The sequence below is a fragment of the Manduca sexta genome, chromosome 17 (assembly GCF_014839805.1).
Source record: "Manduca sexta isolate Smith_Timp_Sample1 chromosome 17, JHU_Msex_v1.0, whole genome shotgun sequence".
Lineage (NCBI taxonomy): Eukaryota > Metazoa > Arthropoda > Insecta > Lepidoptera > Sphingidae > Manduca > Manduca sexta.
The window spans coordinates 13,462,254-13,489,174 of record NC_051131.1 but is presented as its reverse complement, the minus strand read 5'-3'; the positions used below and the strand labels follow the sequence as shown (position 1 = coordinate 13,489,174).

The 26,921-nt window shown below is 35.7% G+C and overlaps 1 protein-coding gene across 6 annotated transcripts in view; it reads right to left on the bottom strand.

Moving 5' to 3' along the window:
* Positions 1-26,921, bottom strand: part of LOC115442575 (ephexin-1) — a 103,052-nt gene that overhangs the window by 62,997 nt on the left and 13,134 nt on the right. For 4 of the 6 annotated variants that reach the window (XM_030167642.2, XM_030167645.2, XM_030167646.2 and 1 more), the window contains one exon: positions 14,627-14,659. The exons of 1 other annotated variant lie outside the window; for it this stretch is intronic. The gene's annotated coding sequence lies outside the window, so the exon portion shown is untranslated. Of the gene's footprint in view, positions 1-1,156; positions 1,340-14,626; positions 14,660-26,921 lie in introns of those variants that run through there. One more of the 6 variants, XM_030167644.2, reaches the window with a different exon arrangement.

The following is a 26,921-nucleotide window of genomic DNA, read 5'->3' as shown; positions in this document are numbered from 1 at the left end:
TTTTTCATATCGGTTCGTTTAAAAAAAATACAGTCGAATTGAGAACCTCCTCCTTTTTTTCAAATCGGTTAAAAAGCGATTATATTTTTTCGTAATATAGTGCAGTAGAGTTTTTTTTAATATTTAGTTATGAAGCGAGTCTTGATTAGGAAGAGAACGTCTAGAAGTCGATCTCTGCTAGCAATATTTATCGTGTGAACTGTAAACATGGCAAGCCTTCTGCAAAATTTTAAGCTTGCAGGACTTGCAGCAAGTCGCATATGTTTGGAATATTTCAAATATTGCCACTAGTATAAGAGTTGCTCAAAGTTCGTTCCCAATAAATTGGTACTATAACTTGGGAGTCAAAACTTAGCTTTATAACAACTTAAACCTCCTAAGTATAATTGATTTTTTCTTTAACAATACATACTGTTTTCGTGGATTTTTGATGTGTACATTAATAAATATACTTATAATAAAGGAACTGATAGCCGCCATGTTATCCAGTTAAAATTTAAAATATACAAATAAGAACTTGTATGTTTTATGTATAGCGTAGTTACTAATGTATTAAAAAGACCATTTTCCTTATTGACGTTTAACAAATTCCAGGAATATTTTCTTAATCCTACTTACGTATATAAAGTTATTAAAAACTTTGGGAATCTTTGCTGGTCTTAGAATTATCGTTATAGTTTTAAAATTCAAAATAACGAACTTTAATTTCAAAAAAGGATCTTTACCGAAAATAGGAAGTAGGTGGGTTATATTGCTTGTATTTACATTTTAGGGGCCAATGACTAGAATGTTCAAACGAATTTTTATTAATCACTCAGTAGAATTACTACTTAAGTTCAAAAAATACATTTTATTACCTACATAATACATATATGTAAGTAATACATACATCATGAATAATAGGAAAATTTCCACAATGAATGTAATACTTCAAGCCAACAAAATATTTTAAATATTTTAAGCAAAATATAGGTATTGTTTACATAGATGATAATAAGTAGTAGTAGTCCCACTTATGAACATAAAATGTTATAAAACACGTATCAAACTATAACCAAAAAGAACAACCAGGTTCGAAAAACGAACATAAACATTCTACTACCACACACACAACGCCCACAACAAAAACATCCACAAAGAAAAAATGCTAACTCACGTTTTAAAAAAAGCAAAATCCGAATGGCACACACAAAAACCGTTAAACGTTCACAAATATTCACTGGTCACGTGCACATTATGATTAACATCTTTATTATTAGCAATATAATTCCTTTGCGGGTGGTTTGAATTTCGAACGAGCGACGTGCGCACACTCGGACGGCCGCGGCGGTTATGACGTCGCGACCTGACCCGGCTTACCTGACTCTTCGGAACTAAAGCCTTTTTATTTCCTCACCTTTTTACTAAGGTTGCTTAACCTTGCTGCGCATCCTATAGCTATGTTCAAAGAAGTTTTTGCTACGTTGCTTTGAAGACGTCGGATTCTCATATTCTACGCTGTTTTAGACTCTATACAATCTTGTCTTGAGGTTTATGTTTACATATTTTTATTGCGCATACTATGTTGAATGCTATAATAGTACTCACGATAGCTTGTTTGCGACACGAATTTGAAGGGTTTCCTATGAGAGTGAAAGTTCTGTGAAGATAATCAATATATTTCATGACGCAAGTAAAGCAACACTGAGTGAAACAGGGGCATTGCTCCAACCCATTGGTTTAAATGTATGTTCGTAGTTAGAAAGGTATAGAATTTAATAATTACATGAGTACAGATGCATAATACTTCAAATATGAAAACATCCTTCATTAATATCCATAATTAAATTCATACTTCTATCGGAAGACAATCTGTAGAAATAGAAATACTTACTTATTCGAAAGATTTACCGACCATGAGTTCGTAAGGATTTCTAGAAGTTGTTATTGTTACCCTTCTAGAAATCCTTTCGAACCCATGGTTTCTGATCTCCATACATTGTCGGTAGTCTAAAAATCAATACGTGCTTAAGTTAAAAGTAAACTTAACCGCTACTGGAGGAAGATATCTTTTGCTAAAAGACACAAAGGATTCTAAACATGACACTAAAATGCATAGTTTTCAATAAGCGGAACAAGGTATAGTTTGCTCAGCATTGAACAAAAAAGCAGCTAAATCAGTCATAACAATACTTCATTGTTCGGAAGGATCACAGTGGACTATTCTAACAAGCCCACGTCTTAATTCCGTTTGGCGATTGTCGTGGGAAAACTGTTGTAGATCTTTAGATCTGTTAAAACAATAGCTATTAAGTATTTCATTTCAATATCAACTGTATTCTTGTCAAGATAATGATCATTATGCAGTTCAGCAGTAGACATCTTGAGGCTGATGATGATGAATGATCATTATAAAGGTAAACAAAATTAAGTATCATGATAGTTTTTGACATCATCATTTGCTACATAGATTACAACTATAGGTCGTGACATATTTCTTACGGCAACTTTTACTGTTAACAGAATTTTTTAAATTTAATGTATCTATAAAATAATTGCTTTTTTATCTATGTAATAAAATCATAAAAAAATAAGTCATGTCCTATAGTTAGTTTATGTTTCTATATTCTTTGTCGTTCCAAACTTGTTCTGACATGTATCGGAATTAATTTAAAAGTAATTATGGCTTATTGTCTTCGGGCACCTGCTTACCGAAATTCCTGGTACGGATTATAGTGAACCATATTTCTAATTGGTTCTGGTAATTGTTTAAGCTTAAGACTAATTATTTCAAGGTTCAATGCACTGCTTTCAATTTGTTATCTCTTACTTTACTACTTTTCTTATTAAGTAACAAAAGTGAACGGATTTGACATTTTTTAATATTGTGCACGACGGTTTATTCGTTGTAAGTAATTTATTGTTTATGTTGAAAACAATGGGTGCTGTTATTAATATTTTTGACTTATGGTACAAATTTTAAAACATAATCTACCTTTTACCGAATGTGGCCATCTCACACTAATAGCAACATCTGTTGAGTTAAAAAGTTTCACTTAAAACCGTTACGACATCAACACTCTTTCTGACAAATCATTCCATTCTATCAGCCATGACCTTGGTATAACTCCATTGAATTGTACAATGGAAGCGCAGTTGTGCCGGCCGGCGCGGTACAATTACCGAGGTATGTGGGTCATCGTGCTTGCCTCATGTGTTTCGATCCAGTGGCTCCACTATGGTACCTTACTAACAAATTGGTTGAAGTAGTACATTTTCAGTGTGACAGTCATCGAATTTTGTCTCAGCATAGTTGTGTCCAATATTAACAAGCCATCATTTTTTGCGTTATCAATGACTGTCATTGTCACGTTGATTTTATTAAAGTAATTCGTTTGAACCCACGTTGAAAAGATAATGCTCTCGAAAACACAATCAGTCACCAGACAAGCGAGTCCTAATTCGCGACACTAAACATCTGCAACACATAGCGAAGACAAATTTAGTCTTGATTCATATCCGCAAGTATCGGATTTCGGAAATTCATAATTATTAGCACATGCTAAAAATGGCGAATTGAAAATAAATAAAAAAGCTGCTAATAATCCTTAGTTTGAAACTGTGACGAAAGAGGTATGCGGTGCAAAGATAAAAAAGATAATTATGCTTACTATCAGTTTTAAAAAGCTAAAGAGAATTAAAATTTTTCTGAGTTCAAATATTGTAAAAATTGTGTTGATTATGTCAAATTACCTAAAAATGCTAAAGTTAATTGTGAAAAATTTCAAGTAGGCCCTATTGGACCTTCATTCATTGTTATGCCTGTTACGGGTAATATCATTATTATCAATAAAAGTGTAACTAAAAATTCCCAACCTTAAGTTAATTATTGATTTTATACGTGTAGGCAAGCGTAAAATAATTACAAATGTCAGATCACGACTGCAACAAATTCCTATCTTATGAAACAATACAATGGTCACTAAGATATTACCATAAATATATGGATATATGCGATTTTGATCGTGTTCTTTTTGTTGTATTGAGAAGATTTGTCATCTTAGATCTGAACTCTGTCACTAAATTCCTATAATTATAAAAGAATCATGGATGGTGTACCGGTGTGGCCTTTGAGACAAAAGTTATAGGAGTTGGTGAAGTATACGAAATTTTAGGTATTCGGATATCCCACTTTTAATACTAAACGCAACAGTAAGAGTTCGCTCATTGTCAGATCTCTGTCTTCTCTGATGCAGATTTATTGTTTTATGAGACCCTATGTTGTGGACATAAGGCACATTTTATAATTAAGACGCCTAATAATTTATTGTTTTGACTAAGTAAATCAATAAAAACATACTTGGCCCTACCTACACGTTCATTTAGCTCAGTTCTAATCGAATTTCTAGTAATGTGGTCTCTTCGTCAGGAACTTTGATTTGTTTATGGTTCTTCACTCCATAGATACTGTTGCGACCTTGAATCTAATCGATTAACAATTTTCGATACAGTAACAGTAACGAGTGACCTGAATACGCCTAAATCGATTATAGCATCAAAGGTTTTTACTGCGCTAGTAGGTCTGACGTATGAGAGTCCGTCGAGGTAGAAACCGTCGCATTATTTATCAGCCAAGCCGATATTTCTATTGATAATGTACAAGCTTTGTATGGCTTGGAGTGTATTATAGCCATTGTTATTACTGGGCGTTTTGGATCATAATAATAATAATAATAATATCAGCCCTGTATTATATACTTGCCCACTGCTGAGCACGGGCCTCCTATACTACTGAGAGGGATTAGGCCTTAGTCCACCACGCTGGCCTAGTGCGGATTGGTAGACTTCACACACCTTCGAAGGAAGAACTTCTCAGATGTGCAGGTTTCCTCACGATGTTTTCCTTCACCGTCAAAGCGAACGATAAATTCACAAAGAATACACACATGATTTTAGAAAAGTCAGAGGTGTGTGCCCTTGGGATTTGAACCTGCGGACATTCGTCTCGACAGTCCGTTCCACACCCAACTAGGCTATCGCCGCCGTTGCTATCGCCGCCGGTGGATCATAGTATACTCTAAATTGTATCGATTGACGAGAGATCATTTTTCGTCAGTCGACATTCTATTTGGATTCCATTTTGTTTACCATCAGGAGCAGTGGGGTCACTTTACTGTGCCTGTATTTAAACATATGCCAGACGACTGCTGGGCAGTTAATAGGACTTAATATTTAACGTCTCAGAATGTTTAGTGTAGTCTTAACACATACACAACAAAAACATCGCTGAAACATAATTGAATGGAACGTTATTTACTTAATTAGAGTCTTATAAACCTATGCAATTAAATACCAAAGGTGTTGCTTCTGTTTATGGTCCGTCGAAGCATTTTCCATCAGGCAAGTGACTAGGTTGTCGCATTTATAAACACTCAACTTTTCAAACCGGTATCACTTAAATATTAGTACGACCATGACCATTTTATAAATCTCAAGAATGTTTGAAGAATGAGCATGACCATCAGTACATAACACATTTGCTATGTCATCACAAACTTGACCCAGTCGGATGCTTTTCAATGTGTTTGTCTTCAGCTCTTTACTTTCTCGTCTTATTTCTATTGATAATGACATTGTAATCGTAGTTCGTACGTATCAATGGATAGATAAAGGTATAATTTGGATACGGTATGTATATTTCCGTTCGATAATGTTATCAGTTTGCCTTTCTACGTGCTAATCGTCATCCCAACTTGGTTTTTCATCATCTAAAACATCAAATGAAGACGCACGTCGCACACCTAGGGACTGGCATGTAATGTTTGTTACGAGCATTCAAGTGTGGGGCTGGTACAAAGTTCTGTTTGTTTAGTCTATGGTAGCCAGAGTAGTCTATGGTAGCTAGAGTAGTCTATGGTAGGTGGGAGCTGGTACAAAATTCAGTTGGTTTAGTATATGGTATCAGAGCCAGAGGTACAAAACGAGGACAAATAACGGTGTTAATGTTCTAAAAATAGGTACACTGTAAACATAGGAAGTAATTCGATACAGTATGTTCAAGGAAGGTCGAGACCACGTTCTTGTATCGATTTGCGGTTCATTCGCTGTATCAACTTAGCGGTATTAGAACATAACACCGCTAATAACATGACAATTTGTCGCCATATTATATCTGAAGATTGAGAGAGGCAAGCTGGTTTGTTAGTTATTGATCTAATATTTGGATAGTGCTATTACGTCGATGGTATCAGGATAAATAAAAATCGCAATTTCCTCGCAATTTTTTGTTTGTTAATTAAGTATATTTTATATCAATAATATGAATTGTTCAATATTTAACGAGTTTCTATGGAAATAGTAATGGCTTTGCTCTATCTATATTTTAATTTATTATAATATTATTTTTTTTGGATAAAACCAAACTAAGTAAATTTTTGAAATAACATCTTACTTTATTAGCCTTTTTAACTTAGTCCTCAAAATAGATATTACCTGTAAGTACAATTAGGAAAAGATTTTCCTTCCTTATCCATTTTCAAATAGCAAGAATCGGTGCTTCCTCAATGTACTCGAATTCCAATAAGAACTTTATCCTTATTGGCATCTGATAAGATCCTGTAATTTGTATAAATATTGAAGCGATGTTATTCTAGAAAGATCCAAAACCTGTACTGGAATGGCAGGAATTATTTTATTCCACAACTCACTACGTCTGTGAACTTTTTGTTCTCTTGACCTGCTCACGTGTTAATGCCCAATAACTGTTTTCGAGTAACGTATCGAGAGTACGTAATGTTTGAATACCAGCTTTGTACCACAAACCTAATTTTTTTTCTTAAGTCCAATTATCACAATTGTGTTTTGTGGAATTAAGTTTTTCCCTTTCCCTTCCCCTTCGTAAAAATTCATTCTTCGTACTGATATATGGCCATATTTTTTAGTCCGGGATAGAAGTCCCGCTATATATTTTTCCGGGATAGAAAGTAGCCTATAACCTTCCCAAAGTCTTAAACTATCTCCATACCAAATTTAATAAAAATCTGTTCAGTAGATTTTAGAGAAAACCGATAACATAAAGATAAACAGAAAAGGGGACTTCGTTTTATCATCTGTATAGATATGAGTACGTGAAGTTTAAAACTCATACGCAAAGGAAACGCGCGCTCACGGATGTGTGATTTGAAAAAAACCGCGATACTCCGCGTTGGCATCTGGACGACAGATTTCGACATTCCCAAATGGATGTCAAGTTATGACGCACGCACCTAACTATAGATGGATGTGTGTACAGTCAACTACAAAAATAAAACAAATACAAAACTTCAAATCGCTTATACTTTCGTCTTACCAAATTTTTTCTTCACTGAAGCAAAATATATCATAGGTTTACTTTACTTTTAATTCAAAATATTAAAGTGCATTTCAAGTGATACTAAGTTTTAAATATGTTCAGCTAATTTTGTGGCTGACTGTACGTGTATATGAATGTGTATGCACTTTTTGCACCGTATGATCTTACGACACGAGAATTCTGTAATACTTGTTAAGCGTGGGTGAGGTAGGAATGTCCGGCATTTTTGAGGAATTGTGGTTAAAGTTTTTACATAAATTATGGGTAATATAGCCCTTGGGAACGGAACCGGAATAGGCCAAGTAACAATGTATGCATCTTTTGTGTTGTCGGTATTATCACATAAACTTATCAGACGTGAGAGTTGTCAACTGTCATACCCGACTCTTATATAAACGTTTGCATGAAACTCGGCCATGCATCTGTGATTATGGGCTATGGGCTGTATTTGACTTATCACATTAACTTATCGGACGTACAGGACGGACGACCTGGCTAAGGTCGCAGGAAGTCGCTGGATGCAGGCCGCTTCCAACAGGTCGACGAGGAGGCCTATGTTCAACAGTGGACTATCTGTGGCTGAGATGAATGAATGAATGGATAAACTTATCACACATGAGAGTTGTCAACGGTTACACCAGACACTTAATCGATATTCGTTTGCATAAAAGCTGGCAAGGCATCCATGATGATGCTACTTACGGGCTGTAATTGACTTAATATCAGACGTTTGCACATATTCTAATTTTTTAATCAACATTCAACATCAAGTAATCATAGTTGGGTAGAACTCAATATTTCATATTGAGTGGAATATTTGAGCGGCGGAATACTTAATTTAAAAACCTAATATTTACATCAATTATTTGCATATTAATTTGTTTGGTTATACGATGCTGATCTGATCCAAGGCAAGTTGAGGCTCAATTACAAGTATACAGTTGCTAGGAAGCCTGTTGAGGAAATGAGGAGCTATAGGGTTTCCTTCCTACAACAATCGATTGCGCAAGTACGGATTCTATTTGCATCTCTGATACAGTTATAATGTAATACGATCGATGAGGATTACATATTCATTGCAGAGTTAGCCTATTTACGATGTTTGAGGAAACTTTGATTGTCAAATATAATAAGGCTATTAAAATATAGTCAATTTTTCTAATAAATGGTAAACAGAGTGCATTGAGTATCAACTGTTATGGTAACTAAGGGTAATATTTACTTGCATGTTGTGAAACAGATCCTAAATGAGGTAGGGGAAAGAATATGATGTAGAAAGAATTTAAAGATTGAATGAATGGAGTTCCAATGTGAAAGGTTTTCTCCATATCTTTCGGAAAAGGTTTATAACACATCCAAGATGTCCTAACTTTGACTTTAAATGTTTCATTGACATTAATGACTAAACACACAATGGAAATACACAACCTATTCAGACCTACAAAAGAATTTTATTCTATGAATGTCTAAGCGAAAACACATCGTGTATCGTTAACAATTGGCATTACTGTACCAATTTGTAACAATACACCATCGTTAAAAACCGATTGTCATTTACCTCAACAATCCATTTTTCCATACCCTTTCGCACAATGCGTTGTGAAACCCGAGCATATTTCACATACGCGCTATTGACGATTGTAAATCAGCTCTTCAAGTTCGCGCATGTTGTAACCTGTTTCTCAAGTGAACATGAATCTATTGCTTCATAGATGTTGGGCAATTTATATGTTTGATGTTGATTTGCATCCACTTGTTAGAAGTGTCCGACAGTCGTTGACCGACATTATATTTGGATTTTACTGTACTTATCATGGCCCTTATATTTTGCAGATTGGATTGCATTGTGCATATCATTAGCTCTAGTAGAGTCATTGTGTTCAGCAAGGATAGCATCCTCTTTATCATTGGTGGCTATATTGTTGGCGTAAATTGGGGTAAAGGCCTAGTCAGGTAGGAGCATTCTCGTCACATTCAAACTTCTACCGTTGTAGAGTCTCAGACAGGATCGTAGCTACTGCCATATCAATGATACCCCCGAGCCTTAGTGGCCGTTATTGGCCAAACCTTAATTAAACTAAGTGGGCGCCCAAAAGTTTGCACTGCCCTCAAGGGCTCCTTACAAATTTTGACACAGGCAGAACTGTGGCTTTACTGGTCTCACAGTACGCAATTTGATGTTAGTGTTCCTAGTTTCCTCGGGTCCGCACCTAATGTAACCTGTCATTTGTCAGTAGTGAATGCAAAGAAAAAGGCGTCGACAGACTTGACAATGAATTTTAATAGCAATATATTATCGATGCATCCCAAAAAGGGTAGGCCAGTTATGGTCACAACCCGTGTTCGTAATGCATTACCAGTATCCAGTACTAAAGTTCTCATTAACATTGTAAACATAGTAAACGAGCAAAAAGCAGAACCGGCTAGTAGAAAAGTGAAAACAAAACCTTAACCGACGATACAGGACGTGCCATCTCGGACCAGTCGTGGTCAACAAACTCTTGCACCAGTCATGGACACTCCAAACCAATTATGGACGAAAGTGGAAGTGATTTCGATTTGCATGGCATTTGACGTATTTGAACGTTTCACCGATTAAATTATTCTACGGATTATTCACTAACAATACGAGGAAATATAAAGGGTACTTTGAATATATCCAAAAATAACCGATTAGTTTTATGCATGGTAGATATTACCACATTCGTAACATTGCGCAATAGATGTCGTTGAGGGAGGCAGAGAGTAGAGCTGATATTCCTAGAATAAAAAAATGAAAATGCCAGACACTATTTAATGTTCCATCGAAGAGGAGGTGCGTTACTTACCTTCCTTTTTTATTTAACTTAGAGTGTACTCTCCTCATTTGTTTCACAAATATTCTTTGTGTTTAGTTATGCATTCTTTAGAGATTTTACATAATGTCTAATTACTATAATAATCGTCAATATTTAATATCATAGGCAGATATCTCTAGCAAGTAAACTCTACCTTTACGATACCATGTGATCACTGATCAGTAACTTAGTGTAAATAGATCTTTACAATAGGTAGTTAGCTCAGTAATCAATATAACGCATCTTTACACTGCCAGGTGGTCAGATAGGGGGAAAGTGCGAACGGCAACCGCACCTGCCTGACATTTAACGTTTCGATTTTGCGATAAACAGTAAACGCTGATCAACAGTACCGGTTATTGATGTCTCGTAAGATCTTGCGGTGTTTTTTGTTATTATATTTAATAACATAGCGGTGTGTGTCCACTTCCTTGTATGATTGATGTTATAAATGTGGTTGAAAGGATTTTTTACTTAAACAATCCAACGCTGTACCTGCTTGTTTGTTACCTGTCCATATTCCACTTTAATGTGCGGCGATGCAATTTTAAGCATGATGAAATATTGATTTTGGCTTAGTGTCCAAGACTAGCTGTTTATCTGATGTAAACCCCCTCTGGAAGATCCAATTTGAGCAGTGCTAGAAAAACCAAAATATTGTTGCACTTGTGACATTGAACCTAGGAAATTGAAGTCTAGAACCATTTACACATAGTCTTCCATATTTATTTACGGTACCTAGTCATTTACATGCCAAATTAATTTCTCAATTTTGAAGGAATTATGTTGTCGCCCTTTATCAAACAGAGGAGTATCTAAGATGATTTATTTTGTCTCTTCAATAATCTCACTATGAAATGTTGCAGAAATGTACAATTTGCCAAAAGTTTTCTTAGTGGAAACAATAGTTCGATCTAGAAAACCGTAGAAGTCCATGTTCAGCAGTGGACATCCTGTGGCTGATGATAATGATGTGTGGGAACACATAGATCTAAGAATTAATGATAGATACAACTGTGGCTTTACGTAATGGTACGCTGTGGTTCGTAAGAAATATTGCGTAGAGAAAACGTGATCTCGTGAAATATCTGATCTTGACACGATGTAAACAATCTGTTGTCGATTGCAATTTATTAAAACGTGTTATATTTATGAGACCACATTCCAATGCAAATATACATGCAGAATTTTTTATTTTACTATGTATAATAATAATAAAATTTAAATATCTGGTTAGGAATCTATACTAGAATATAGGGGAGGACTCCTGGCATGGTTAAAGACAAACAAAAACTATGACAGAAACGAAAGTCCTTGGACTACGGATTTGATTCAAATTTAATTGTCTAACACTGAATCAAATATTGGCCCTAAAAGAACAACCGCCTAGCATTGGGCACCCAACAACTATTAATTTTATATAACCCAACATACTTCAATAACTATTAAACATACGGCTATCACCATGAATATATATTATGTATATTGTATGTATATTGCAAACTATTAAAAGGTAAAAGCGCATTACATAACAGGGCTACAAGTCGGTTCAAATCGATTTATCAGTAACACTGAACATTCGCTCGAGAGAAAGTCGAAGTTATACGCCGTTTAATCGAATACAACTGCTAATGGAAAATGGCGGTAAAACATACGTCATACACGGTTTTGGTAATTGAACGGTAATCTGATGTCCATTGAGCGCAAAATTAATTAAACCTGATCGTGGGAATAAGATAGAGAGCGTGGAAGACTTGAGCTGCGGCCAGTTTTGTTTTTTTCGACTGGTTTCCAGAGGGATGACACGACCATCTAATGAATGAATTTGAAAGAATAGCTGTTGAGCTGTAGGTATGTAATCAATGACACTGCCGAACGTCAAAGAAATAACAGCAAACTCTTTACTTCACATTTAGTTTCTTTAAGACTTAAGCTTAGGGTATAGTTAACTGAAATTTGAGCGTTTCGTTTTTCATTGTCCCCCGGGGAAGTCTTATAAGATCATCAGACGATCGATAAAGGAAAGGCCTGTTTTATTTTCTACGAACATAGACTTTCATAATCCCCTGGTTACATTTAATAGAATGTTATCACTTATCGACTTTCTCCAATATAAAAAAAGTAATACCAAAACTAATGAATGCATTACATTTATATTATGTAAGCGGCGAGATTCGGCAACACCTGACCTGTTGTTGGCGGTAGGACATTGACCACGCGTATCAGGAATTTAAAGTATTTATAATGAAGTTACATGATTGATTGATAATTGTTGTGGTCCTTAACAACCATTAGAAGTTGGGAGAGGTTTGAAAAAACTTGGTTTGAGGGTGCAGGGGTATTTCACCAGTAAAAAGAAAGAGACGTTAATATTATTATTGTTTTGTTCTACGAACTGACAAGATGGCTAGTATTATTGAAATAGAATAATAAAGAAGTGTCCAGCACTGTAATACACCCAGCACGTCACCCTGGTAATTTTATGATGAATTCTTAGATGTCACGTCTCATAATGCCAACGATTTTAATTTTTTTTAAACAAGAAACCAATTGGTCCCAATCTTATGTTTACCATTAACTGATTCTGTATCAATAACCATCTTATTTCAAGCATTCGTGAGCCATTGAGAGAAGAACCCACTGTTTTTTTTATTGCTTCGAATGACGAGACGAGCTTGCCATTCGCCTGATGGTAAACGATACGACCGCCCATACAGTAGAAATATCATCCAACACCTTGAATTACAAAGTATTGTTTGGTATTTCACTGCGCTCGCCATCCAGAGAGAGAGATGTTACGTCACATTATGTTTTGAAGGATATTCGTGCATACCCCGTGGTGGTCCGTTGTAGTCTATCTCGTTTCACCGAGACACGAAATGTCGAAAGCAAAAAACCTTTATCGATTACACGCCCTTCATTGAACCACTCGTTTAATGTGCCTTAATTAACAATTTCTCTTGCTTAAATAAAAAATCAACGGGTTCCGAACTGTTGTCGAACAAGTCCGTAATTATCGCGATTATATCCGATTTATTGGTCTGGAATAAGCCAGGTACGTATAAGTGCCGAGGCGGTATGGTAAGAAAACCTCACAACGGTCTCTGATAATTGCTATTTCATTTGTTAAATTGAATGAGTGAATTTTGACATTGTAAACGAACTAGCTTTAGCTTTTTACTCACGACGGAGTTACAGGGCTCAAAAATATTCTGATAAGTTTCGAGAACACCTGTGTATATCTGGTTCGAACAGGCCAGCATGATTATGTCGACTGATAATAATAATAATAATATCAGCCCTGTATTATATACTTGCCCACTGCTGAGCACGGGCCTCCTCTACTACTGAGAGGGATTAGGCCTTAGTCCAGCACGCTGGTCTAGTGCGGATTGGTAGACTTCACACACATTCGAAATTCCTATAGAGAACTTCTCAGATGTGCAGGTTTCCTCACGATGTTTTCCTTCACCGTTAAAGCGAACGATAAATTGACAAAGAATGCGCACATGATTTTTTTTTAGAAAAGTCAGAGGTGTGTGCCCTTATGTCGACTGCCGAGAGATAATCATCTCTCGTCAGTCAATATTCTAGTAGACCCCGCAGTACTTACTATCAGGTGCAGAAGGGTCACATTGCTCTGCTCGTGTAAAATAAAAAAGAATAATACTAAATAAAAAACTTAATAATTAACTCGTTTTGTTAACCAGTAACTTACATCCAATAACTTTGACGTTTTGCCAGCTTCTTTACACAAAATATAATTTTAAAATTAAAAAGCCATACATCAGCTAATTACCAGACGCGACGATAGAAACTATCCAAAATAATGATGCCAAAAATCAATTCTAATTATACTACATAACGACTACACAATCTACTATTATGGTAATCTTTTTGCACGGTCAACAACCACGTCTGGCGATTTTGTCGCTATTCAAATCACGAACCGGTTCATCAGGTTTTACTAATACAGAAGTAGTTTTATTTGCTTATCCAAAATATTTAATGTATACGACGGAAACTTTTCTAAAAACGCGTCATTTCTTATGTATACTTGACGATATAGACAGCAATTAAGTAAATAGAAATTAAACTATACTTATAAATTCAACTATTAGGTCACAATTGACTATACAATTCACAATATATGAAAATTGACAAACCATCGAATGCAACATCGGCTTCCGTGTGATTTCCGACAGTCGATATTGTATTAACAGTTTTTTGCACTTGGGTATGTAATTGTAATTCTAAAGATGTGATATGTAGCCAAAAGACATAATAAGTATTGCGATGCAAAAAACTATTTCAAATAAAACCGAGCTCAATGTTATTTTTTATGTATGATTTAAAAGATTTTTATGGAAATAAAGAACATAACCTTATTCATAATTCATTCATCATAGATTTAAAGTCATAGACGTGACTGCAATTTATGTTAACGAACATTGCTCACCTGGTCCGAAGTTAGTTGTGATGAATACAGATTCTGAAACAAATGACAATATATTATTACAATAGTGAATACATTATAACTGTAAACTTTCACTTTTTGAAGATACATAAATAATATAAACTGATTAGTGTTGCCAATTATTTTTTTCGAACCCGCAAAAAATTACTGTCAAACCATTAGATAGGTACCACTAAATAGTAAGATCTTCAGTTAATCCATCAAAATAGTTAATCCACTTAAAAATTTGCTTTTATAGTGACCTGTTTTTGAGCACAGAAATATACATTTTTTGGCTTTTCTGGCGAAGTTGTTGGTTCTTGTTGGTGGCAATAGTATTACGCTTTTTAGTAGCATTCATGTTCACACTACCATTTTGGCTGTATTATGTGACAAAAAATAGTAAAATGTTTTAATGGTTTTTTTCCCCATTCCAGTAACTCTAATGTAACTGGAAAAACACCAACCATTAAAACCAATATTTTTGCCCTAAAAGGAGGGTCTAAATGACCAGTTTTCATGATAAATTCTGCATACAATTTTGCATTTAGGTTACAGTTACATCTGCACCTATATAAATTGTTGGCCACCTGGACCTCATTAAAATAAAACCTGCACTACTGGGTGTGCAATACTGGAGCATCAGCTCGATAAGAGATCACGTTCTGAGAATAACATAAAAAGATCCCAGAAAGAAAAGTCTTTCATTAAAAAACACGATTTCTTAGCTGATGTATATTATAACAAACAACACATAACAATTGTATCGACAATCAATTTGTACAACAATGAAATTGATAATTACAAAGAGCATCGACATCAATTAAACCGAGACGGCATTATCTCGTCACTTTATAAATCAATAGAATAGAAAGATCGAACGCAGTGCAGTACTTGCCAATTAAACGGAAAACAATGCGATAAAAATAGATAGGAAGCGGAAAACACGGAACTTAGTGCGTCTTTATAGGGTTTAGGGTTGGTAAAACGAGGTTTTATCATCAACGGAAAAAATATTTCTCAGATGAAAATTAAGTTATTCGGGACCATTACCTAATGGATTGATAGCTTTTAAATAAAACTATTTTTTACGGATTTTATCGCGGTTTCTTATATAATTTTCCCCCGACGTTTCGTAGTTATTGCAGATTTGCAGCATTCGCGGTTATGGGGCTTTGATAGCTTTTAGAATGTAGGTACTTAATTTATTAATTGTAAAATTTAAAAGAAAAAATTAATCAGAGAAATAATTACGAGTAAGTATCTTTTTCTTAGTTCAATTGGATTTTCAGAATCACAGGTAGATTGTTAACCATGCTTTTATAGTGATATTGTAATTTTATAATTTACAAATTATTATAATTTGAATGTGGGCTGGTATTGTCAGTCTCAGTAACCTAAGATGTGCTTTAGGCCATTGCCTTAATTCCGAAGATGTTTAATCTAAAGGAGAAATAAGACTTTCAATATTATTACAGGAAATCCAAATATTCATAAGAATTCAAGTTTTTTTTATTACACAGAAGATTTTTTATTTTGGTTGTTTATTCATTTTTATATGTTTTCCATCCGACTACATTTCCCTTGAGCAACCGGTGAACGAAAATCGTAAGGAAACCTGCGTACTTAAAAAGTCTATAATAATTTTGAGAATATGTAAGGGCTAATTCCTCTTAGTAGAAGATAAGGCTCTTGACCAGCAGTGGAACAATATATAATACAGGGCTGATATAGTATTATTAGCAACTTGTACTTATCTAACGATATTGAATAGTTTTATCGCATTTACAAAATTTAAAAAAATATTTTATATTGCACAATGACAACCCTACACGCACTTTGTCACATCGTCGTATACAATTTGCGTAGTACGCATGTTTCTTACTTAGGTCTAGAAAGCTAGGTAATACTATTGTGTTCATTTCACGTAATCATTACTGTAGTACGTGTAATGACTAGTTTCTTTTCACGCATCCTGCCTTAATACAAATATATTATTGTTGGGGTATGTCATTTCTTTATGTCACAGGGGAATTACCTACACAAAGCGCAAGACCATTAAGTCACGTGGCTCTGCACCCATAAACAGAAGCAACATTACCCAGAGGTCTTAGTTAAGCATATCAATTTTTAAAGAATGACGTGAGTTCTAGATGCTCGAGGTGGACTCAAAAACCGCCTGAGGCCCGGACGAGAGCAAGAAAAGCCTAGAGTAATAAAATTAACAGAATAGAGTAATCAATAGAATCTCTTATATGGTAGTGATAATTAAAATAAATTATAAAAAGATTCATACTAAATTTGTATATAGATTTGCAACTGAAGCTAGCGTTTGTATCGAAGATCCAAATATAAGTTGAATAACTGTTATTAGAGTTATTTTTAATCCTCACATCATTAAGAGACAAAGACTTACTAAATGTATCTGACGAAGTTGCAATTGCCCCAATTAATTAAGTAACGAGTTGATTAGGTAGCTGCAAGTAGTGTAAGGAAGCGACGCGAGCCCATTGTCTTCGATTAATTTATTGTATGAGGAGCGAGACAAAGAGCGTCGCGTGCGCATCATTTCCTTATTTGCATGTTATAGTTTCTATGTGAAATGGAATAAAATTGCTGTGAATTAGGGGAAATTTGTATTAAGATGGTGTAAATGAGTTTAAAGTGGGTTTTACCGTCCTAGTTCTACTAACAAAGGTACAATATATTCATAAAATTCTTAATGATCTTTAGCCAATTCCGTAGAAGTACAATTAAATTGTTCATTCATGTAGGTCATCATTCGAATTTTATTTTACTAAAAAGATATATTAATAAGTAGAATTCCGTCAAGCTTTCAAAGCAAGTATCACAGTACTGCAATGACTATTGCACCTTATGTTAAGTACGATAGAGTTAATATTTGATGTCAATTGAAGATAAACCATGCGTCTATTGACTGTTATCAAAAGACGCATACCTCCTATTTTGAACGTACACTGATTGTCAGAAGCAATCACTAACAGATTCTGAAGGTACATTGACTGTCATAATGCATTAACCAGAAGCAACCACTAACGGATCTTACGATCCGGTAGTCATTAAATATTTTACCACATAATTCAAAAAGAAGGCAAAAATGCAAAGAATTATATTCTACACAAGGCCGTGTTACCTTCTGTTCACTGCACACAGATCATGAATTATTCACGTCATAAAAAACTCCATCGATATGCAATCCGGTCCAGTTAGATTTTCTTAGCATAACATCGTGTTTGACCATCGTAGAATTTAAAATATATTTATGATGTACGCATGCGTAAATATTTTATTCCCTTTATAGGCACAGGAGAAAATACTAAGAACGCCATGACTTTCCAGATCCTATATTAGGAATTATGAACCGGGAAGACTGATTTATTGACGGGGGTACAACCAATGACGTTTTACAAATAGACGCGTCATAGACTAACAAAATTGCACATAAAAACAGCGCACTATTTCCTATAGTCACGTACCTGTACTGCCCTAACAGCTCGCATTGATACGGCCCGAGCGTCGACCGACTAGGCATTTTATTTATAAAAATACAAAAAGTTAGTAACCCGACTAGCCGCTACAGTGTTTGGTAGTTGACAAGTGAATGTCGGGCAATTACCTTGTTTCGTCTTGCCAGTATTGAGCTCGGACAATGCGTCTTTGTAATAAAAACATCTTAGGGTACAACGATACAAATCTAAATATCTCTAGTGTACTAGGGCGTAACATTGCAACTGTTAGTGGAGAGACAATACATGAGGCCATGAGTATTTATGTGTTCGCTGTTACGGGTGAAGAACGCTCTGTCATGACAATTTATATTTGCAGTAATGGTCATAATGTTTAGATTTTCGGATAACATTTCAAGCTGTCATTTCGTAGCATTTTAGCTGCCATAATGCAGGTTATTTTTCTGCTGTCATTTCGTAGAATCATTGCATTATAAATGCAGGTTGCTGCTGTGATAAGTATTAGTCTGGAGTTTAGAATTTATGCCCAATAAAGCACATCATGCAACGGAACACATACGGTGAAAAGTGGGTGCTCTGGTTGCACCTCTGCCTTTTCTTTCGGGGAGATAGGCGTGATATGTGTTTGTTTTGCTATAGAAGCAAAGCACTATTTATATGGTTATTATCATTGTTTTATTGATATACAAGAGTATTCAACGACATGTATTTCGGTGTTTGTTAGCGTTGCCGCTTAAAAAACTCACCCAAATTATTGCCAAATATCGGAATCGAAGCATGGAGCTCGCAGGTAACAGGTTATACACTACCACGAGACCAAGGAAGCATCACACACATGAAATACATAAACACTACAGAAATGCCTTGATATTTTAACGTATAACAAACGAATACCAGGTTATCTCAGCATAACATTACATAAGTGGTGCTTATAATAAAACAATGGTGGGTGTGGGAGCGTAAACATTGACGTGGTTCGCATGAGACTTACTCCTCGACCGACAGATATAATGATTTCTTATGTTAACGCGAATGCTAGATATTAAAGTAAAACTATTTTGCCGATTTGTTCTCGGTTTTTTATATTATAAATTTCTATGCACGTTCCGAAGACTGCAGCCTTTGTGGTCACGGGGCGTACTGAGGTGTTGATCCGAAAATTCAATGGTACAATATCTAACCACATTTTAATTAAATCGGAATCCAACTCGGCCACCAAAATTGATGACCAGTATACCTGTAATGTTAAATTATTTATTGGTTTTTAGTGGTTTTTGAAGGCGCTACAATTTTTGTTATAATGACTTAAGATATATTTATGTTTTACTAGTCCTCGTGAAAGACCTTTTCTAAATAAAAGCATTACTGTGTATTCATCCGGGATAAATTCTAAGCCATGGCCACTATGTGTCAAATTTCATACATATTTTGCGGTTTCCGTTACTTCTTGTATATTGTATCCATAGTATATCATTTCTCTAGTTATTTAGTTAAGTAAAATTCCCATTTTTTTAGATAATCTAAGATGTAATCTATCCAATCTATTTTGGAGTAATCGACAAAGCAGCCCATTGTACTTGCAGTCAATTTTCTTCTACAGTATGATGCAGAACTAAGTGTTAAATAAATAAGTTCGCTTCTGTTACAATATCCATGTTCGCGCTGCATTCCAAGCGTTAACACAATAAGTGCGTACAGTAGTGTGGATTGTGGTGAGTAGTGTCATGTTGTTTTGTACAAAAAGCGCGTCAGCCGGCTGTTAGGGTTGTCACTTTGCGAGATTTTATAAAGGAATGTATAATTTTTAAAGTTAATATTCCTTGTTATAGTTTGTTGAGATTGTATTAGGTTTATAATTTGTATGTTCTTAAAAATGTTCAAATGAGTGAAAAAGTAGACTGCAGGAATCATTATTCAAAAGTAATAATTGTTACTCATTTCAAGCGTACTGTGGATGGATTCTATTAATTGACTTACTACGAAAATAATTATTTTCTATTACCTAAACAAATCTGTTGTTTTCTATCTAATGAATATCTTGTGTTTATAAAACTTACAAGACCTTTTAGTTCATGAATCTAAATTATAATGTAACATATTTATCATCGAGCAAGTGGCAACCCTACCGTAGTCATCGCAGTTGTGCTATATGCTTCGCTAGCTTTGCGTAAACTGTGCTCGCTTGATAATTGTTGCCATTATTACAAAGCGCATATTCAACATACCACTATTTCGTATGCCTACACCATTATTGATAACATTTTAATACTTTAATGATTGCTAATAGGCAACTATTGTTTTCGAGAATGAATAATAGGTTTACATCATTGATTTCTCGAAAATATTCTGTTAATCGACCTGGTGAGGGTCCCGGAGTCCGATGCCAAGGGCAGCCCAGAACCGGTCGCTATGGCGCTCAATTGGGGAGGCCTCTGTCCAGCAGTGGACGATTATCGGCTGAAATGATGATGATGATTCTGTTAATCTCTAACGCTTCTCTTAACCACTAACTGCCATATCAATTTTCCAATCGTTTATCGATCTTTCTTAAAAATGAACCAATCAGAACAGAGTTTTTGACATGCTTACAAATGACTTATTTTGATTGGTTAATTCTCGGAATCGGATTGAAGATTGAGATTAGGATCGTTTATTGAAAACGGCTGTAAATAAAGTTTGAGTCCTACATCATTACCTAATTTAAATATACATACATACATAACATACATAACATCACGCATTTTATCCCCGAAGGGGTATGCAGAGGCGCAACTAGGGCACCCACTTTTCGCCAAGTATGTTCCGTCCCATGATGTGATAGGGGGCGAGCCTATCGCCATATCGGGCACAAATTCCAGACTCCGGACTGATACTGAGCAGAAAAACCGAAATTTAAATATAATTAGAATTAACTAGCTTTTACTAAAAGTGCCTCTATATACTATTTTCCTGGGATATAAAGTAGTAGATTTTGAGAAAATCGATAACATTGTATAGATTCTACACACAAAAAATATTTTTTCAAATGGCATTAAAATCTCAATTACTGATCAGTTGAAACGTCTTCGCATGTTAGCATGCTCACGATTTATTGTTACCGCGACTATAACATCGATTGCTGTCCAGTTTATTGTCAGTGTTGTCAATGTGTTTGTGGCTATATTACTATTATTAGTTATTACCGCCAATAAAACGCATTACTTCAATAGTAATGGCGGCATCATTCACTTTCATTTCGAACTTTTACTTTTATATTTGTTTTATTTAACAGTGCACGTCTCACAGAGTCAGGTATTGTCTCACCAAGAGTTTGGATGCTTATTGCTGTCTATTTTAACCACTAGGCACGATTGTGTTCCTATTTTGGATCTATCTAGGCTTAGACATTTTAAGATCTGTGTATTACAGACATTGAAGTACCCAGTGGCATGGTTAAGGAAAGATTGTTCGATCGGTCGTAGAGATAACAACTCATTTACCCGAGTGGACCAGTAAGCATCGCCACTTCTTCTTCTTTAGCCTTTGGAAGAGGCCTTTCTTCAAGATTTCCAGACCAACCTGTCTACCAGCTAGTCATATTAATGATCGATGTATTAATGCCACCCAGCGTAGAAATGAAATTGAATTCGCGAAAGTCAATTAATAAAGGCATAAATCCGGACGCCCTTCTCTTCGCGTGCCCTTTACGATCCCGCCGCGAGGATACTGCCTTTCACCTATTAAATCCAACATATTTGCATCAGATTGAATGTAACTAAATGCAGACGGCCTGTCTAAGTCGAATTTATATTTAATTTAATTTATATTTGTAGCGTAGTGGTGATTGCTTAGCTAGATGTAGAGCGGACTGCTGAGACGAATGGTCGAAAGGCATACACCTCTGACGTTTCTAAAATGATGTGTGTATTTTTTGTAAATGATCCCTTGCTTTAACGGCGAAGGAAAACATCGTGAGGAGCCTGCATACCTGAGAAGTTTTCTATAGGAATTTTGAGGGTGTGTGAAGTCTGCCAATCCGCACTAGGCCAGCGTGGTGGACTAAGGCCTAATTCCTCTCAGTAGTAGAGGAGGCCCATGCCCAGCAGTGGGACAGTATATAATACAGGGCTGATATTATTATTATGTAGTGTACTACTATACGGAAACTTATGGTAACTATCAGCGGTGGATTGTAAGGATGCCATTGTAATACGTCAGTTTGGAATAAACCATGCCATCAACTACACCCTGTGTCTCCTTACTCTCCTAAAGGCATTACAGTTTAGATTAGCAAGCAGAAACGACAGTTAGTCACGGCAAGGTGACTCCTGGAAATGAAGATGGCATGACTTATGGCGAGTGATATGTGCATGGAATTATTGAAATATTGCCGCTAGTGTGAACATAATTGGAAGTTCTAGGGCAAGGTATTGCTACTACTAAATAGTCTAAGCTTAGTATTAGATATTAAGCTGTTTGTTAAGCAAGCAGGTAGTCTGTTTAATGGTAAACATCAGCTATAGAACTGCAGAACATACGTCTTCTCTAAAGAATTCTAGATCGGCTTATTGAAAGCGGATTAAATTTAGCGACACTGTAGCTCCATCTATATCAAATTTAATTCCTTTCATGTATCATCGCACTTCTAAAAAATTGGTTTGTGATATATCGAGTAAAAATAGTTTTTGTTTTTATTAAATTCCATTATAAAATCGCCTCTGTCTCGTCTGTTTGTATTAAATAACCATTAAATCGAAAGAAGAAAGTACCAACAATAATGTGCACCAATTTAAAGTTGAAAGTTCAAGTGATTTACATTCTTCGTTTTGAATCTGAAAGCACTCTTGTTTGAAGTGTTTTTATTTTTGTACTAATATGAGTGAGCATTCACTTTCTAAGTACCCGTAGGTGTTTTTTAGTACAACATACTTTTAGGGTGACCAGGAAAATGAAAAACCTGCTTTGAGGACATCACTTTGATTTTTAGATTTAAAGTTATATTTGTCAGTACAAGAATTTAGTTCCATATTTTGATATTATTTCCGGGATAAAAGTCCCGCGTTATATTTTTCAGGGATAAAAGCCTATAGCACCCAGGAATAATGTAGCTTCTTATTAATAAAAATAAAATCAAAATCAATGAGTAGTTTCTGAGATTAACGCGTTCAAACAGATAGACAAACTGTTTTGCTTTATGTATTAGTATAGAAATGTAGATTTTACAGAACTAAAGGTCATTCACCCAAGCTCTATTGTAGCTGAGGTTCATGCCCAGCAGTGGGATAATATTAATTATAAAGATATGGTACATTTATTAAAAAACTTAGTTCATTTCTTAATAAACGCTATTCTGTTACATTGGAACAAGAACTAATAGCTTGTTATATACAAGCATAGAAAGGCCACGTGTTGACCCCAAAAAGATATTTAAAACAAACTGCGGATCATTTGCAAAATCGAAACGCTGTGATTCATTCATATCTCCAACATTTCCTTCTGAATGAATTATTATCAGACACAATTTTCAATCTTATTCCACAGTAATAATAAACATTTTGCTTCAACGGGCTAAGGTTTAACCACAATGTTGACAAAATCAATTGACCACTTTATGACGAAGACATAAAGAACAATTTTGCCTAACTTGCGCCGAAATTGCAATTTGCGTTGACCATTGAATGAATCATTGAGTTATTGCAAAAGAATCGATTTTCTAGGTCACTGTTCAAATGATGATGAGGTCAAATCCGTATTTGGTGACGTCAAATATTTTGTTTAAAGTGCGGACTTAATGGTAGACATAAATACTATTAAAAATTAAAAACTAGATCTACAACCATTGATTGTATTCGTAACCTCTATGTTACCCTACAAACTACAACACTTACCAGTTATATGGTCATATACTAATACTATGAACAAGAAAAAATAGTTAGTTTGTTTGTTAGGTAGGTTAGGAAGCTACGTTACTCCTGATTGCCATAGGCTATATCTCGGAAAATACAAAGCGGGACTTTTATCTTGGAAAAACATTTCCCCGGGGCGGAGCCGCCAGTAAAAGCTAGATTTTAAATAAACTTCCTCGGAGAAATTGTTAAGTAAGAACGTCACTTAAACTTCCTAATATTTAAGCAATGTACTTAAAACTTGGTTATTAATAACTTTTAACTACCCAGCCTCGACCTTTCGAGGTGGAATGAGATTGTGAAGAGTACTCAAATTCAGGTAACCTGGGTATAATTTTGTCTTTAGCGACGACTTTCAATTTAAAGATCGCAATTAATACATATTACCTCACTATTTATACAAGGAACTGCATTCAACACGTATATTTAAGAATACGTTCACCAATGATTTCCTACGTAATGTTACATAAGTATTCTATAATTATTGCAGTCGCGTTATTTTTTTTATGGCAATTGTACATTATGTGAACAGTCGCCTTCTTGTTTTATTGACTGTGTGGTGGTAAGTACCGGAAGATTCAGATTTTTAGAACTGGTCAAAAATTTGTGTTTTTTTTTCTGAAACAGGATTCTCAACGAAGGTTATCGGTAGTAGTCGTAAAAAGTAATATAAAGCCGTTTTGAAATTTGCTTAAAAAGTGTGTTGTCCCGTTTCCATTTTACAGTGTAATATGGGCTAAAAGAAAAGTAGTTATAATTCTAAACTCTTAAGTATAAAATAAGAAAACTAATATTATTTCGGATGTAGCTATTACCTTTTTTTTGTTTTCGCGGAGAAAGTGCCTTATGACTACCGCCCACCCTTGGGGGGGGGGGGGTGGGGGGGCGACTGAGCGGTTATGTTGGGATCACCGTGCCTTACGGCCCGGCGTTGAGCCACCCGGATTTGATCTTGACCTTCGGGTGACCGCCGGGCCGAGTCCCTAACCTATATACACGCACGGCATACCAACTAAAACTCCGCGGTGGCCGTCTTCGGCGCATTAGGGACGACTGTGGGCTTCCTCTGACTGAAATGTTTAAGTTTTCGTCCGCAGTCGTCCCTGCGCGGTGCCGCCTGTTGCGGCCCGTCTCCTATGGGGGCCCAGAAGCCCCCGCGTAACCGAAGGACGCTCTCGGCGTCAACGGCAGCATGAGGCCCACCTTCCATGCTGCCGTCCATCTCGGGGGTCATCACAATGTGCGAGATGTGCCCAACGTACACTAAGGGCGGACGGCCCCCAGCCGCCCGCCGACGACCCCCCGATGGCCCCTATTAGTCGCCTTTTACGACAGGCAGGGGATACCGTGGTGGAATTCTCCAAACGCCCCCATTCCACAGGGCGGGTAGCTATTACCTAAAGAATTTATAAATCTTTAGCGCTGATCCGCACAAAGCCTGTATGTGTTAGTTCCTGTGCCAAACTTTGAACAATAAAAACATTAGTACCTATAGATATATTTAGACAAGTGTTTGTTTTTTATTGCATTGTTTATCCTGTGGCATCGAAGGTGACTGACGACATCCGCTTCTCATAAAAAAAGTTATAGACAGTTGCAAATGGGTGTAGAACCAATTTAATAGTTTTATTGATTCACTCTAGAAATTGGGCAACGGGTAATGGTAAAGTAAGGAATTTAATGGTCACTGATGACTGACCACTTAATCATCTAATAATATCTTCAAATTCAGTTAGTTACCCACTCCGATTCGGTTGAATCTTCGAAGTTTTAAGCTGCGAGGGTTGGGATCGTAACAAGCCATTTGTGCGCCCGGTGTGGGCTCCTTTAACTGCGTCCAGCATGATCCCAAACTTGGCCCTAGTTTGGTAATTTCTGCGCCTTTCTGGGATCTCACTGCGCCTAGCATGATCCGAAACTTAGCCCTAGTCTGCTTATTTCTAGGCCCCTCTGGGATCTGCGCTTGGCCACGGCTGTTACTGTCCTAGTTACTGTACTGGTATCGATTTAGACCTCTACAGAATAAATATTTAAGACCACTTAAGGACTGACTGACGCCAAATGTGGTTGTTTATACGTGGAAAGACTGTCAATGAGGGTGTGAATGTCAAGAAGTCTTTTAAAAGATAATAATATTCTATTTGGTCAGGTGGCTTCTAAGCCAGTCATCTCATTTGGTTTCACAACCGATAAATATGTTTTGAACTGCCCAGGGTTGTTAAACCGTAAGTTGGCTCTGATTGTCTCATCGCAATTATGTCAGCAGCGTTTACAATACGTTATCGTATGACGCATTTTATTTTAATGAGCAGTTTAGGATTTTGTTCATTAGGTCACAAATGTATTTAAATTATTGATTTAATTTAAATTCGAGATATTTTATACGGTGTTATTTAATGTGACAAGGTCTTGAGGGTGTGTAAATTATTTACTAAGTATTTTTAATTAATTATAAACTGTAGCTTATATCTAAGACTAGTTTTATTTTTAAATATTTTTCTAATTCATAATTAGGGATAGTAATCCCTTAAGCTGTTTACTAACAACATCCCAATATTCGTATTTATATGAGGTATTCATCCCCATAAAACCTCTCCCGGGACAAAAGTCCGCAAAGTTTTTCAAAACAACAAAATATCAGTCATGGCCGGAATAACATCCATAATTCTATTTTTACTATAAAAACCCCTAGGAGGAGTCGGTACTTTGAATTCTAGTCAGCTATATCCAACCCAAAATATACATCTAATAATGTCTACGCACGTACGTAAATTAATTTTCTAAATAATATGTCCTATGCTATAAACTTATTTTGTACCAAACTTCATCAAAATCGTTTCAGTGGTTTACATGTGAAAACTTGACAGGTTGAATTACTTTCACATTTGCAAGTTATACCTGACGGTAGAATTTTTTTTATCCACG